General features: G+C 35.6%; 1 protein-coding gene across 6 annotated transcripts in view; it reads right to left on the reverse strand.

Moving 5' to 3' along the window:
- Positions 1–15,610, reverse strand: part of LOC137240117 (neurotrimin-like) — a 2,444,277-nt gene that overhangs the window by 1,999,301 nt on the left and 429,366 nt on the right. The window lies entirely within an intron of this gene.

Here is a 15,610-nt window from a genome sequence, read left to right on the forward strand (position 1 = left end):
AAAACCTCTCTGCAATAAATTGCAACTCCACCACCACGAATATTGCCTTTTCTGTCATTTCGCAGTAATACATAGTCATTAATCGCGTATGACCGATCATCAACACTACATCTAAACCAAGTCTCAGTGATGCAAATTAAATCAATATTTTGCTCAGCAAATACATAAGAAAGATAATCTAATTTTTCAACCGTAAGACTGCGAGTATTTAGGTGACATAAATTAAATACATGTTCTTTTGAAATTTTACTCAGTATGAACCTTAAATGTCCACTGTCAGCACAATCATTGGTCAATTTATCCATAATCAAAATAAACAAGCTGGATGATTTTAAGTAAGCTGTAAAAACCAATTAGAAATATTGAGAACATAAAGAGTAGAGTTAGGGAAATAAACACTATAAAAAAGAAGTAATAAAAATTGAGAATAAACAAAAAATCATGACGTTTTTGAAGTCTCGCGCAGAAGACGTGGTGGAATTGAAATCCTGTCTGCAGAGGGATGGTCACAAATGGCTTCATCATGAAATTCTACAACTTATGGCCCCAACTTATGGCAACAACCTTATCCAACCTCGTCAGTCAAATTTTCGACAAATACCAACTACCGCAACTTCCCACACAGGATTGGAAGGTACTTACTGTATCTCGGCCTACCGAGGATGGTCAATTCTACATCTTCCACTACCGCTAAATGGTGCTGAGACTCGCACAGAAGAACACCCGGCACAACAGTCACGAGAGTCTGAAGGGGGCCTCGAATACTCTAAACCAAAAGGGCAAGGGTAGGGCGACGACGTCAAGACGAAGGTGCTGGAGGGGGACAAACAGCCGAATGGTGCTGCGAGTCCTACAGATAAACCTCCAACACAGTAAAGTGGCGTCGAGCGAACTCCTCGTAACCCTTGAGGAGGGTTCGTTTGATGTGGCACTGATCCAGGAGCCGTGGCTCTCATCGGGAGGAAAGGTTTCTGGACTTAGCGCGCGCGGGTTTGGCGTTTACTACGCGCAAACGGAAGGACGGGTGCGAGCTGTAGTAAAGGTAAGGAAACAGCTGCATTCATATATGCTGCCTAATTACACCACCGAGGATCTCGTAGCGGTGGCCGTTAAGCAAAAGAATAAGCAGGCACTTATCCTGGCGTCCTGCTACATAGCCCATGCTGCGGAGGTTCCACCGATGGAGTGCATAAGGCTAGTACAGGAGGAAGGGCGCAAAGGGCGGTTTGTCATAGGCGCAGATGCAAATGCGCACCACAATGCGTGGGGAGGAGCAGATACGAACGAGAGAGGCGAATCTCTATTTTGTTACATCCTGCAAACCAATTTGCAGATAGCCAACAGGGAAAATGTCCCTACATACATTGGTCCAACATCCAACAATGTTCTGGATATTACATTGAGCTCCGAGCGTGATATATCAAGGTATGATTGGATGATTCTTGATAGACCATCCTTCTCCGACCATGCGTATATCAGCTTCAGCATCCCCCTAAAGAGGGTAGAGAAGGAGGAACCTTTAGAAACCCTAGGTCAACGAACTGGACTTAATTCCAGAAACATGTAGAAACAAAATTGGGACAACCCAAAGAGGTTGCTAATGTAGAGGAACTGGAGGAGTCGAATGAATTCCTAACAAGGACGCTTATGACTGCGTATAACAAAGATTCAGAGGAAAAGCAAAGCCGCCATAGTAGAGCAATGAGCTGAGTCTTCTAAGAAGACAGATAAAAGAAATGTTTAAGCTCGAAAAGACCGCGGAAAGCGAAGCATGTCGGGACGAGTACAGGGATCTACTGAGGATCTACAAGCGTGAAATTACCAGGGCGAAGAGAAACTCATGGAAAAGTTTCTGTACGGACATAGAGTGCTCCGGCGAAACAGCACAGTTGAAGATAGTCCCAGCAAGAGGAAATATAGTCCAAGGACTAATAAATAAAGAGAACGGGGAATGTCACGTAATAGTGAGGAATCCCTTGAGGTGCTTCTCGATACACATTTCCCATCGGAAACGGTTTAGAAGAGCCAGCAGACATCACTCACACTTCGATCACGGAGCTAGTAGTGCCGGGCTTGGTGACCGATATCAAGATCGAGTGGGCAGTGAAGACGTTTTCTAAGTTTAAATCGCCGGGTCCAGATGGCGTATTCCCGGCCATGCTACAAGTCTCAAGTAGGGCGGTCGTGTATTGGCTTAAAATAATATTCGATGGGTGCGTAAGACTGAATCATGTACCGCACTCTTGGAGAACTGATCGTGTAGCTTTTCTACCATAGGCGTGGAAGATCGGTGACGTTATCCCAAAGACTATAGACCCATTAGCTTAACATCATTTCTGTTCAAATCCTTTGAGAGGCTGATAGATGTGTACATAAAGTCCAACGTGGATGGAAAGCTGCTTTCCACAACACAGCATGCGTACACCAAAGGCAAGTCGGTAGACACCGCATTGCATAGGGTGGTAATAAGCATAGAGAAATCCCTGGATTATAAGGATTATGCTCTAGGAGTCTTCTTGGACATTCCCGGGTCTTTCAATAATGTTGAAAATGGGGGATTATGGATGGTCTTAATTACATTAAAGTACATCCTGCCTTAATCAGATGGATCGGCTGCATGTCAAATTGCAGAAAGATTACATCACAATGGGGATTGTACGAGGCCACGAAATCAGAGGACAGGCGAACGCCGCAGGGAGGGGTGCTATCACCTCTGCTGTGGACGCTGGTCATCAACCAACTGCTCAGGCAATTCGATGAGGGACCCGTAAAACTCACGGCTTACGCAGATGACCTTGCAATTTTCCAACGATTAGTTCTTTGATGGATCGGGAGTTTCGGGATATTCATATATGGGCATCTAATTTTGGGTTGAAAGTCAATGCGGAGAAGACAGATATGGTCTTGTCTACAAAGAGGAACAATGTCCCAAATTGGACAAGGCTTAAGATAGGAGGGGTGACCCTACAGGAGAAACCTTGCACAAAATATCTAGGAATCATCCTAGACAGTAAGCTGTCATGGAAGCTCAACGTGGAGGTGAGGTTCAAGAAGGCACTCTATGCATGTAAAAGAATGCTGGGGTGCACGTGGGGCATATCGCCCTCTCTTTCTCACTGGGTTTTTACAGCGATTGTAAACCCTTTTCTGTATATGGAGTTCTTGTTTGGTGGAAAGCCATACAAAAAACAACATACCTCAAAAAATTAGAGGCGGTATGCAGACTATCGATGCTTAGCATTACGGGGCCTTGAAAACAACCCCGAGGGCTGAACTGTATGCCATTCTGCACATTCTACCTGTAGACCTGGTAGCCAAGAACAAAGAATTAACGAACGCAACCAGGCTCGGTGCTTCGGGGCAGCTTGTGTGCCGACCATATGGCCATAGTTGTATAGCGTCATCAACCACAAGACGAACAGACTACCTGATTCCCTATCTGCGCTTCGAGGGAGATCTTAAGGCCAGAATAGAGGTGCACGGTTGGCGCAAGGGTGCGCAAATGGCGGACGAGGCGATACATATGTACACCGATGGTTCCAAAGTAGTGGAAGGAGTAGGGTCTGCGGTATACTGCGCTGATCCGGAAATAAGCAGATCCTACAGGCTGCCGGATTACTGTAGCGTTTTCCAAGCGGAAATATTAGCCGTAACCAAAGCAGTGGAAGCCCTGGAAGACAATAGCTTAAGCTGCATCCGTGCTAACTTTTATATTGGCAGTCAGGCAGCAATTAAGGCAATAATCTCGCATAGCACAGCATCTAAATGCGTGTTAGAGTGTAAGCAGTCTCTGGAGAGAATCGGGACAGGGAGAAGCATACATCTATATTGGGTCCCAGGTCATATGGGAATAGATGGGAATGAAAAAGCGGACGAACTAGCTAAAAAGGGCCCATCCCTTGAAGCTTGCTCCGTAGACGTCCAAATTAGATTGGGCGAAATTAAGCGAAGGCGAGAGGTGCACATGATCGACCAAGCGGGAAAGGCGTGGGTTCAAGCGCGGGGCTGTAAAGTGTTGAAAATTATGTGTAGGTCTTAGACTAACACAGTTGCTTCTATCATTAAAAAGAGAGGACTGTAGACTCATGCCACATGACATAGGCGGCCACCGTGGTGTGATGGTAGCGTGCTCCGCCTATCACGCCGTATGCCCTGGGTTCAACTCCCGGGCAAAGCAACATCAAAATTTTAGAAATAAGATTTTTCAGTTAGAAGAAAATTTTTCTAAGCGGGGTCGCCCCTCGGCAGTGTCTGGCAAGCGCTCCGATTGTATTTCTGCCATGAAAAGCTCTCAGTGAAAACTCATCTGCCTTGCAGATGCCGTTCGGAGTCGGCATAAAAAACATGTAGGTCCCGTCCGGCCAATTTGTAGGGAAAAATCAAGAGGAGCACGACGCAAATTGGAAGAGAAGCTCGGCCTTAGATCTCTTCGGAGGTTATCGCGCCTTACATGTATGTATGTATGTAGACTCATGACGGGTATTCTGACTGGACACTGCCTTCTGGCGTCACATGCCTTTAAATTAGGCTTGGTAAGTGATAGCAGATGTAGAAAGTGCGGGTTGGAGGAGGAACGGATGGAGCACGTTCTGTGCTCGTGCCCTGCACTTGCCAGGCTAAGACTCCAGCTATTAGGAGTGATACAGCTGTCAGATCTAGAAGCAGTAAGTGGCTCAAGTCCTAGGAAGTTTCTAGTATTTGCCAAGAGAACGGAGTTATTTTATAACATAGGTCCTGGTTTTTGATAGGGTTTTTCAGTTTGATCGTTAAAACAAACTTCCGGTAACACTACGGACTCTATCAGTCTATGTGAGGTCCTCATGGCCAATTCTACCAAACCTAACCTAAATACCGCAACAGCAAACTCAGGGGTCAGTGTTACGATTGGGCATCGAATGTTTCAGGCAGGATTTCAGGGTTGCAAAAACAGATTCGTGAAGCAGAACCACGAGCCTTGCAATGCACATAACTTGAATATAGTTGTTCAAGACGTAATCGAGAAAATTCTACTCGCAAGAAAATTTATTGGGACAATAAAAGAACTGATGAATTTTGTCAGAGACTCGCCAAAACGCGTTGCACAGTTCAAGGAGTTGCAGATTGGTGCGGAGGAAAGGAGCCACAATGATTTACCCGCGCTTGCAGCCTATTGTCCGACTAGGTATAGAAAAGAAATTCAAAATTTTATCTTATCATGATTGAGGTATATATATATATATATTTATTTTTTTTATATATATTTTTTTTTTTTGTTTTTTTTACAGATGGGTGGTAAGAATAAAGTCTCTGAAGGTCATAAAGGCAAACTATGCAGAGTTAATGCAATTTTTCTACAACCGATCTGTAGATAAGGAAATCGACAGCGCCTTATCAGCGAAAGCGTCAGGGTTTTACGACTACATGAATTCATTTGAGTGTGCGTTTTATTTAATTATGATGATTGAAATTTTCGATGGCGTGGAAATTTTGAACAAGGAATTGCAAAAGTCGAATTTCTGCGTCATAGAATCATACGAAAAATTGAAGCAGTGTCAGATGTTCTTGATGCTTCTCGTGATTCTTAATATGGAGATATTTGGAAAAAAACGTTCAAATAGTTGCTGACCTCGAACTGAACGAACCTCAAATTCCACGGCAACGAAAACTTCCAAAGCGTCTTGGGAAAGGTACAGCTGAAGTCTCGCAATTCAAAACACCACAAGAAAATCATACTTTGAAGTTTTCGACCAATTGATTGCGTCGCTCAAAAGTAGATTCGAAAATGATTCATCGCGATTTTTCAAATTTGTGGAACAATTCGCAAATATTGATAGTATTGTACAATTTTATAAACACGATTTTGACAAAGGAAGTTTACTGAGCGACAGATATATGTTTTTACAACTTCTGAAAAGGCAAAATGAAAAGGCGTATAATTTGAGAGAAGTTGTACTTTTCTTGCAAAAATTGGAATGACTAGAGGGCTTATTTCGGAGTATGTGCGTTACGTTCGTTTGCTCCTGATAATACCACGGTCATCTTGCTCAAATGAACGGAGCTTTTCTGTTTTTCGTCGACTCAAAACATATTTGATATCAACAATGTTGCAGAATAGACTTAATCACATTGCTATCCTACATGTTTACCACGACAGGACTGATGAACTTGATTTGGAAACATTGTTGAATAAGTTTATTTCGCAAAATTCCAAACGATCTAATGTATTTGCATTGCGTAAGTAACATTTTTTGAAAGTATTGAATCTTCGTGATATCCAGTATATTTGAATGCTTTTTCAAGAGTGTATTTTCTGCATCGAAAAAATAATAAAATGTTCCGTCGAAAATAATTGCTACTGTAGTATTTTTAATAGCCCATTTACATACAACTTCGCGTTTGCTTTGTCGTTAAGTGAGTTTTGACAAATCGCAAATGAAAAAAGTGTTTGCTAAAATGAGAGTGGAAATCATTTGTTTTTGTTGAGAATTATTTAAAACTATATTATTATGTTGTCTGCCGAAGTTATTAAAATTAAAACATGCAAGTATTTTCAATTAGATACGTTCATTCACATCAGCTGATTAACAACGCACTCAAAAAGATGAGAGTTGCACATATTTTTACTTTGCTTTCATTTTCGCGTTGATCAATTCTGTTTATGTGAACAAATTCATTTAAATGAGTGTAGTCATAGTAAGCTGGTGCAAAGCACTCAACGCCAAAATAATTGTTTCAATACAGTTTTTCCATATTTTCCACATTAAGTTGAAAAACAACTATTTTTGCTACTCTGGCTCTTTCCCAACGAGTTGCAATTGCCAGGGTGACAAATTGTTGACTTTTTTCCGACGTCATTTTTTTATGTTTTTTGTAGAAATAACATTGGTTCGTATTCTAATGACAACTACCGACCCGGGATGAAAGTGTTCTGCCGGGCCTGGTATCGATAAATGTCATACATTTCTTCCCGTTGATTAAAACACTCTGCTCAAAAATGTTATTGTGCATAATTTCGCTCTGTGTATCCGTTTTTCTCACCACTGTTTTCTTCTTTCCACAATTTTGTGGTTCAATTTTGGGATGCACTTTATCACAGTCTATGCATCTTTGCCTACGTTGTGGTTGTGGACATTTGGTAGATATATGTCCCTTTTCGTTGCAATTAAAACAAATCACTTGTTTGTTTTTGTCGCTTCTTTCGCCACCACTCTTCTCACTTTGAACCGGCTTTTCGTATTTACCCGAACGCGTAGGAATGTTTTTTCTATAATCAGTGATCGCTTGATGAAATTCGCGCATCGTTTTAAACAGATGGACTGCTAAAGCCATTTGTAACTCGCGATGCTTCAACCCTTCTCTCGCATATTTCAGCACTGCTGGTTCACTCAAAGCATACCGCTTTCCTAATGCACTCATACGAAAACAATACTCTAATAGTGTTTCATTTCTTTTACGCACTGCTTGACTCATTTTGTAATGTATGTCAACTTCGTCTGGCATACAGCTAAACTCTTCACATAGCCGTTGTGACAATTCACTCCAATTCGAATATAACTTATCTGTCGAATAGAGCCACATTTTCGAGGCGCCTTTGAGTCGGTTTTACACTGTCAATAACATACACTTTTCTTCCCATTGGTATGCGCTTATAGTGTTAACTACTTTGTACTCTTTACTTTAATTTTTAAAATAATTTTAATTGAGTTTTCGTGTTAACTTAAAATTTTGAATAACTTCAAAAAAAGAAAATTCTAATTAGTTGGAAAATATTTAAACTCAAAAATAAACAAAAATAAATTTTATATTGCAAACCAAAATAAAAGATTTTTTAAAATATCAACTTGAATGTTGATATATTGGCGATCCTACCAACGATCCTGCGCAAATATTTTATTTCATTAATGACTGTAATGATTACGAAAATTTCCATTCGCTAATTTTTAATTAAAATGCATTTATTATCTGAATCTATATCTGTCCGTGCTTGTATATATAATACCTCGTGCTTGTGATAAATGATTTTTAAACAAAAAATTTCGCAATTTTAAAGTAACTACTCCGTCATATTTACAACGACTTAAATAGTTGTACGAAACAGACTAAACGAACAGCTATCAGTTTGTTTACTTAAAATCCAATTTGGAAATACATTCGGCATCAACAAAAAACAAAAATTATTTGAGAATCAACACTTGAAAACAGAAACAAAAAATTATGAATTTAGTGATTATAATACGAAGCTATAATTAACTTTAAAAGTATTTCGTTTTGAAAGTACCTAAAACATTTACTATTGTGAAAATAAATGAAAGTCCATAGACATTCGTAGATGTGACTGTGTGGAAACACCGAAAACGGTAACCAAATTTTAGCAGATTTGATGAACATAATAGTTTAACCAATTGTTAAAACTTTTAAAGAAACAATAAAAAAATTAAAAAGTAAAATCATAGTACCATAATTGTAAATCACACATCGATTTAAAAAAAAGAATGAAACTTAAATATACTTCAATTAATAAACAATATTTTGTGCAAATTGCATATAACAGTCGCTTTAAATTCTATATACGAAACAAAAACAAAAAATAAGTGCGGACAATCAAATAAAAACATAAACTACTTATAGCAGAAATTTACTAGTAGACATGCTATGAATTTTTTGCAACATAAATAAAAATAAAATTTTTCTACGAATCGTTGATTAATAAAGAACTCTAAAAGACAACATACTACGCTTAAAACAATGGTTAAGTTTTCCATTCACTACAACAAGAGCTATTACAACAATTTTACGCAAAATAAACACAAGAACGGATTTAAAGTATAAGACATCACGATGAAACTGATGAGATTTATAAAGAAAACAACAAAGCCATTGCATAAACAGCAACAGCAATGCATTTAATTGTTACATACATACATACATGTAAGGCGCGATAACCTCCGAAGAGATCTAAGGCCGAGCTTCTCTTCCAATTTGCGTCGTGCTCCTCTTGATTTTTCCCTACAAATTGGCCGGACGGGACCTACATGTTTTATGCCGACTCCGAACGGCATCTGCAAGGCAGATGAGTTTTCACTGAGAGCTTTTCATGGCAGAAATACAATCGGAGCGCTTGCCAGACACTGCCGAGGGGCGACCCCGCTTAGAAAAATTTTCTTCTAATTGAAAAATCTTATTTCTAAAATTTTGATGTTGCTTTGCCCGGGAGTTGAACCCAGGGCATACGGTGTGATAGGCGGAGCACGCTACCATCACACCACGGTGGCCGCCAATTTAATTGTTATCACGTCCAAAAAACGCCATTTATTCCCTCAAAATCTCTACAATCATCAATCAAATACTTATTAATTTTAATATTTTTTTACTAATTTAATTTTATGTAAGTATAATTTTTATTTTAATATCATATTACAAATTTTCCAATTATAATTTAAATTAAAATTTTAAACCTTTTAAACTTTCAAATTTATTTTAAGATTATTTTTATATTTTAACATTTTTAATATAAATTATTTAAATTTACTTATTTTTTATATAAAATTAAATATTTTATTTAAATTGTTAACTCCCTTTCCAAAAAAAAAATTCTTAAATATTTTTCTAATTTTCAAATTTTTCATTTAAATATTTTTTTTTTGATTTTTAATAATCGGGGATTGCCCATATTGCTTTTTTTTAAATGTATGAAAACATTTATTTGAAGCAATTTTTTTAATTTTATAATTTATTTAATAATTTGGGAAAAATTTTTCCCAAATTATTAAATAAATTATTTTTTTTTTTTTTTCATATGGTTCTACGTTCACCAATACGAACCCGTAATTTTACAAATTCGGAAAATCAAAACAACAACTATACAAATGACACAATGACTCACAATATAACTCAAAATTCTAACATTAATACAACACAAAACAACATCTCTAATATAACACAAGATACTTCAACACAAAATAACTTTACAAATGTTTCTTCTACTAAATTTATTAAATTACCACAATTTTGGCAAGAATCTCCCGATGCCTGGTTTTTACTTGTTGAAGGACAATTTGAAATTAACAATATCAATGATGATAATTTAAAATTTTAAAATGTTCTAATTACTCTTCAACAAGATACTATATCTAAAATTTTAGATATTATTAACCCTCCTCCTCTTTTTAATAAATATGATACAATCAAAAAAATTCTATGTGAAAGATTTTCTCTTAACGAAGAAAAATGATTAGAACAATTATTTTCAAAAACTGAACTTGGTGATCGTTCACCATCTGAATTATTCAGATTTATGAAATCACTTATAGGTTCTGACTCCATAGTTAGCCAAGAATTACTCTTTAAATTGTGGATTCGTAAATTACCACAAGAAATACAAATTCATTTGACTTCCAATAATAATCAAAACAGAGATGAAATTATTATTTTAGCTGACAAACTTTTTGATTTAATCAATAAACCTCATTCTTCCAAATCTCCTGTAGTCTCAAGTATAAATAATAATATTTTAGAACAATGCGTTAAAAATTTAACTGAATTAACTACGGCTATTTATCAAAATTTAAATAAAATTTCTAATGATATTAATCAATTATATATTCGTTCAAGATCTAAAGATAGAACTAGATTTAAATCTCGAAATTTTTCAAGATCCAGAAATGTTTCAAACAATAATAATAATAATGACGCTCTTAAATGTATACCCCCATGCAATTTCAATCAAAATCATAATTCAAATTCCGAACAAAATTTAAACTGAAACAATCCATTATGACGGTGACGGATAATGGAATTATTATTAAACCTACTCGTCGCCTATTCATATTTGATAAATTCAATAAACTTAATTTTCTTATCAATACCGGCGCAGTTGTATCAGTTATTCCTTTTTCTAAATTTAAAATTTATAAAAGAAATTCGGATCTTACTTTAACTGCAGCAAACGGTTCTTCAATTGAAACTTTCGGTACAAAACTACTTAAAATTGATTTAGGTTTAAGAAGAGATTTTGAATTTCCATTCATTATTGCGAACATTGATACACCAATTTTAGGAGCAAACTTTTTAGAAAAATTCGGAATTATTGTCAATATTAAAAACAAAGAAATAATGGATTCTACTACAAAAATTAAAGTTGCTGGATCTTCTGGATTTTCTGATATTTTCTCACTCAAAATTCCTATTGTCGAAAATAAGGTTTCAAAATTACTTAATGAATTTCCATCTATTACCTGTGAACCAGATTATACTAAAAAAGTTAAACACCATACGGTTCACAGGATAGAAACAAAAGGTATTTTACCATTTTCGAAACCCAGACGTCTTGATCCAACCAAACTTAAAATTGCTAAAGCTGAATTTGAATTCTTAGTTAAAACGGGTATATGCAGACCCTCAAATTCTCCTATTGCATCTCCACTTCATCTCGTTCCTAAAAAAGAACCAAATCATTGGAGACCTTGCGGAGACTATCGAAGACTTAATTTTATTACTACACCAGATCGGTATCCTTTACCACATATTCACGATTTAACAATTGATTTAAAAAACAAACAATTTTTTTCCAAAATTGATCTTGTGCGTGCTTACCACCAAATTCCAATGGCAGAAGAAGACATTCATAAAACGGCAATAACTACCCCTTTTGGAATGTTTGAATTCGTAAGAATGCCTTTCGGTTTACGAAACAGTGCTCAAACTTTCCAACGCTTTATTAATGAAGTATTTTCTGATTTCGATTTTGTATTTACATACATTGATGACATTCTTATTGCCAGTGATAATGAAGATCAACATATAAATCATTTAAAATCAATTTTCAAAAGACTTGAAGAATATAATTTAAATATCAAACCTTCAAAATGTACTCTCGGTGTAAATAAATTAAATTTTTTAAGTTACGAAATTTCAGGCGAAGGTATTAAACCATCTTTAGATAGAATTGAAATCATAAAAAATTTTGAAAAACCAATTTCTATAAATAAATTACAAAAAATTTTAGGTATGATAAATTACTATCACAGATATATTAAAATGTTAGCAACAGAACTTAGTCCTCTGCATGAAATGTTAACACATGCAATTAAAAACAAACTCAAACAATTAAATTGGACAAATGAAACCACAACAGCTTTCGAAAATGTTCAAAAACTTTTTGCTAAAAATACTTTACTTACACATTTCGACAAAAATGGTACTTTATCATTAGCAGTAGATGCATCAAATGTTGCTATTGGAGCAGTTCTTCAACAAACTAACAATAATACACTAGAACCTTTAGCTTATTTTTCAAGAAAATTAACTACAACAGAAACTAAATATTCAACATTTGATCGTGAACTTTTGGCAATTTATAATTCAATTAAACATTTTAAACATTTTCTTGAAGGTAGAACTTTTACAATTTATACTGATCATAAACCTTTAATTCATGTTCTAAATTCTAAAGTAGATAGATCTGCTCGTCAACTACGTCATCTTGAATATATTGCTCAATTTACAAATGTTATTTAATATATACGTGGAAAAGACAACATAGTTGCCGATACACTTTCCCGTATTCCAGAAATAAATGCAATTTCAACTCAAGATATAAATTTAGAAACTTTATATAAAGAACAACAAACTGATACATTTTTACAAAAAACCATTTCTGATCCAAATTCTAAAAATAATTTAAAAGAAATTCATATTCCAGTTATTAATTTAAACATATGGTGTGATGTTTCTCTACAACCTTTTCGACCTTATGTTCCACATTCTATGAGAAGAATTATATTTGACAAAATTCACTCATTATCTCATCCAAGTATAAGAACAACTAGAAAATTAATTCAAAATAAATATTATTGGCCTAACATGCGTAAAGAGATTAACGATTGGACTTCATCTTGCATCAATTGTCAAAAATCCAAAACTTCAAGACATACTAAATCTCCTATCCAAAAAATCAAATACCATCAGGCCGTTTTGAACATATGGATATTGTTGGACCTCTTCCAGTTTCAAATGGAAATTGTTATATTTTAACAACTATTGACAGATTTTCACGTTGGCCTGAAGCTTATCCGCTTAAAGATATTTCAACAAATACTATAGTAAAAACTTTTATTCAAAATTATATACCACGATTTGGTATACCATTAAATATTACAGTAGATCAAGGTTCACAATTCACCTCAAAATTTTTTACAGAATTAACTAAACTTTTAGGTTCTCATAAAATTCATACATCTCCTTACCATCCCCAAGCAAATGGCATGATAGAGAGATTTCATTAAACTTTAAAAGCAGCAATTATAGCATCAAGCGACTCGGTTCATTGGTCTGACATTTTACCATTCATTCTACTTGGTTTACGAACTTCTATTAAAGAAGATTTAAAATGTTCATCTGCTGAACTTGTTTATGGCCAAACACTTAGAATACCTGGTGAATTAATTATTTCAAATAGTAATAAAGAACATGATTTTTCTAATGACGCCCTTCATAAAATAAGAGAATATTTTTCGCTTGTTCGTTCTAAAGTTTTTCATCATAACAAAGAAAATTTTTTCATTCCTAAACAATTAGAAAATTGTGAGTATGTTTTTGTTAAAGTTCTTCGTAAATCTAACTTAGAATCACCTTATGAAGGACCTTTTAAAGTTATCTCTAAGAAACATAAAACATTTACAATTCAATACAAAAATACTATTAAAAATCTTTCAATTGATTTACTTAAACCAGCAAACATACTTATTAACACTAATTTCAATACAAATACATTAAACAACAAAAACCAAAAAAAGGTTACATTTAATATTAATTAATAATTTGTTTGTTTCAAATTTTCTTGGAGGGGGAGTAAATATAGTGTTAACTACTTTGTACTCTTTACTTTAATTTTTAAAATAATTTTAATTGAGCTTTCGTGTTAACTTAAAATTTTGAATAACTTCAAAAAAAGAAAATTCTAATTAGTTGGAAAATATTTAAACTCAAAAATAAACAAAAATAAATTTTATATTGCAAACCAAAATAAAAGATTTTTTTAAAATATCAACTTGAATGTTGATATAGCGCTCATAACACTATTAACTCTGTGTATAGATTGTTCAACCGTGATTGACGATTCGTATGTTGGATCGAAGTCCAGTATAGTTTCCGCAATTTCTTTTGTTACCATTTACCACCGACGTTTCGATAGCCCTTTGACCGTTTTGCGAATTCGATATGCTCGCGACAACACTAACTGGGGTGCATGATCTTGTTTGCATCATCGAAGCAAACATTTCGCGCAACTCATTAATTTGCTCTTGCATATTCGCTTGAGTAAAATCTATTACATCCGTGCCAACCGCTTGGCTTAATCGCAAAATTAACTCGTTTTTCTGCCCTTTTGACTCTAATCCTCTTTCACTGAGTAGCTCTTTAATCTCCGCCAATTTTAAACTACTAATATTTGCCATCGGCATTTTGTTTGTTTACGTTTTTCGTTATTATAATTACCCTTTCTTAAAATTCGTTTTTATACGCTTTTGTACGTGTGTTTATGCATGCTCTCGTTGTTGTTAGTTTCTAATTAGAAATTGGCTTCGTTCGTTTTACTTTCCCGATTCTTACCATTTGCGATACCGGGCACGTTATTGTTTCATACACGCTTATATGTTTCACGCTACCGTTCAGAGATATTAGACGTTCATCTTTCTTTCGCCACCGTACGTTTTTATATTACTTAGTGAATATTACTTCTTCGGTTAACTCGATTATGGAGAATTTTACACATCTCGCTCACGCAAATGGTATACATACGACACTTTCTACTTCAAATGTAACTCACGTTAACATCTCTTTCTTAATTAAGGCGGCCACCGTGGTGTGATGGTAGTGTGCTCCGCCTACCACACCGTATGCCCTGGGTTCGCACACCGGGCAAAGCAACATCAAAATTTTAGAAATAAGGTTTTTCAATTACAAGAAAATTTTTCTAAGCGGGGTCCCCCTCGGCAGTGTTTGGCAAGCGCTCCGAGTGTATTTCTGCCATGAAAAGCTCTCAGTTAAAACTCATCTGCCTTGCAGATGCCGTTTGGAGTCGGCATAAAACATGTAGGTCCCGTCCGGCCAATTTGTATGGAAAATCAAGAGGAGAACGACGCAAATTGGAAGAGAAGCTCGGCTTTAGATCTCTTCGGAGGTTATCGCGCCTTACATTTATTTTTTTATTTTTTTTTAAATATATTTGAACTCAACGTTCAATACACAATGAAGTTCGAAGAATGCCAGCGGAGCACCGACGCCACTCTGCCGGAGTCTCACTATCCCGTTGTTTGCAATTCCATAATTCTTACGCCGATTCATGCCCTTCTGACCTGAAAGGGGCTGGAAACAGGGTTTGGTGTATCCGATTTAAATAAATGAACACTCGCACATTAGTTTAAACATTTAAAAAGTTAATTAATAAAATTATTAATATGAAATTTAATATTGTATGAATGTATATTAATTAAGATTGATACTACGCATGGAGCGGCGTACACTCTCATCGGCTGCTCGTCACTTACTACTTATTAGAGCAAAACAGAGTTGCCACCCTTAAAATAGTATATCGTGAACGCTTATCTAGGCGCATATACATACTAGGTACATG

Source organism: Eurosta solidaginis, chromosome 2, assembly GCF_040869045.1.
Source record: "Eurosta solidaginis isolate ZX-2024a chromosome 2, ASM4086904v1, whole genome shotgun sequence".
In the NCBI taxonomy this organism is placed as follows: domain Eukaryota; kingdom Metazoa; phylum Arthropoda; class Insecta; order Diptera; family Tephritidae; genus Eurosta; species Eurosta solidaginis.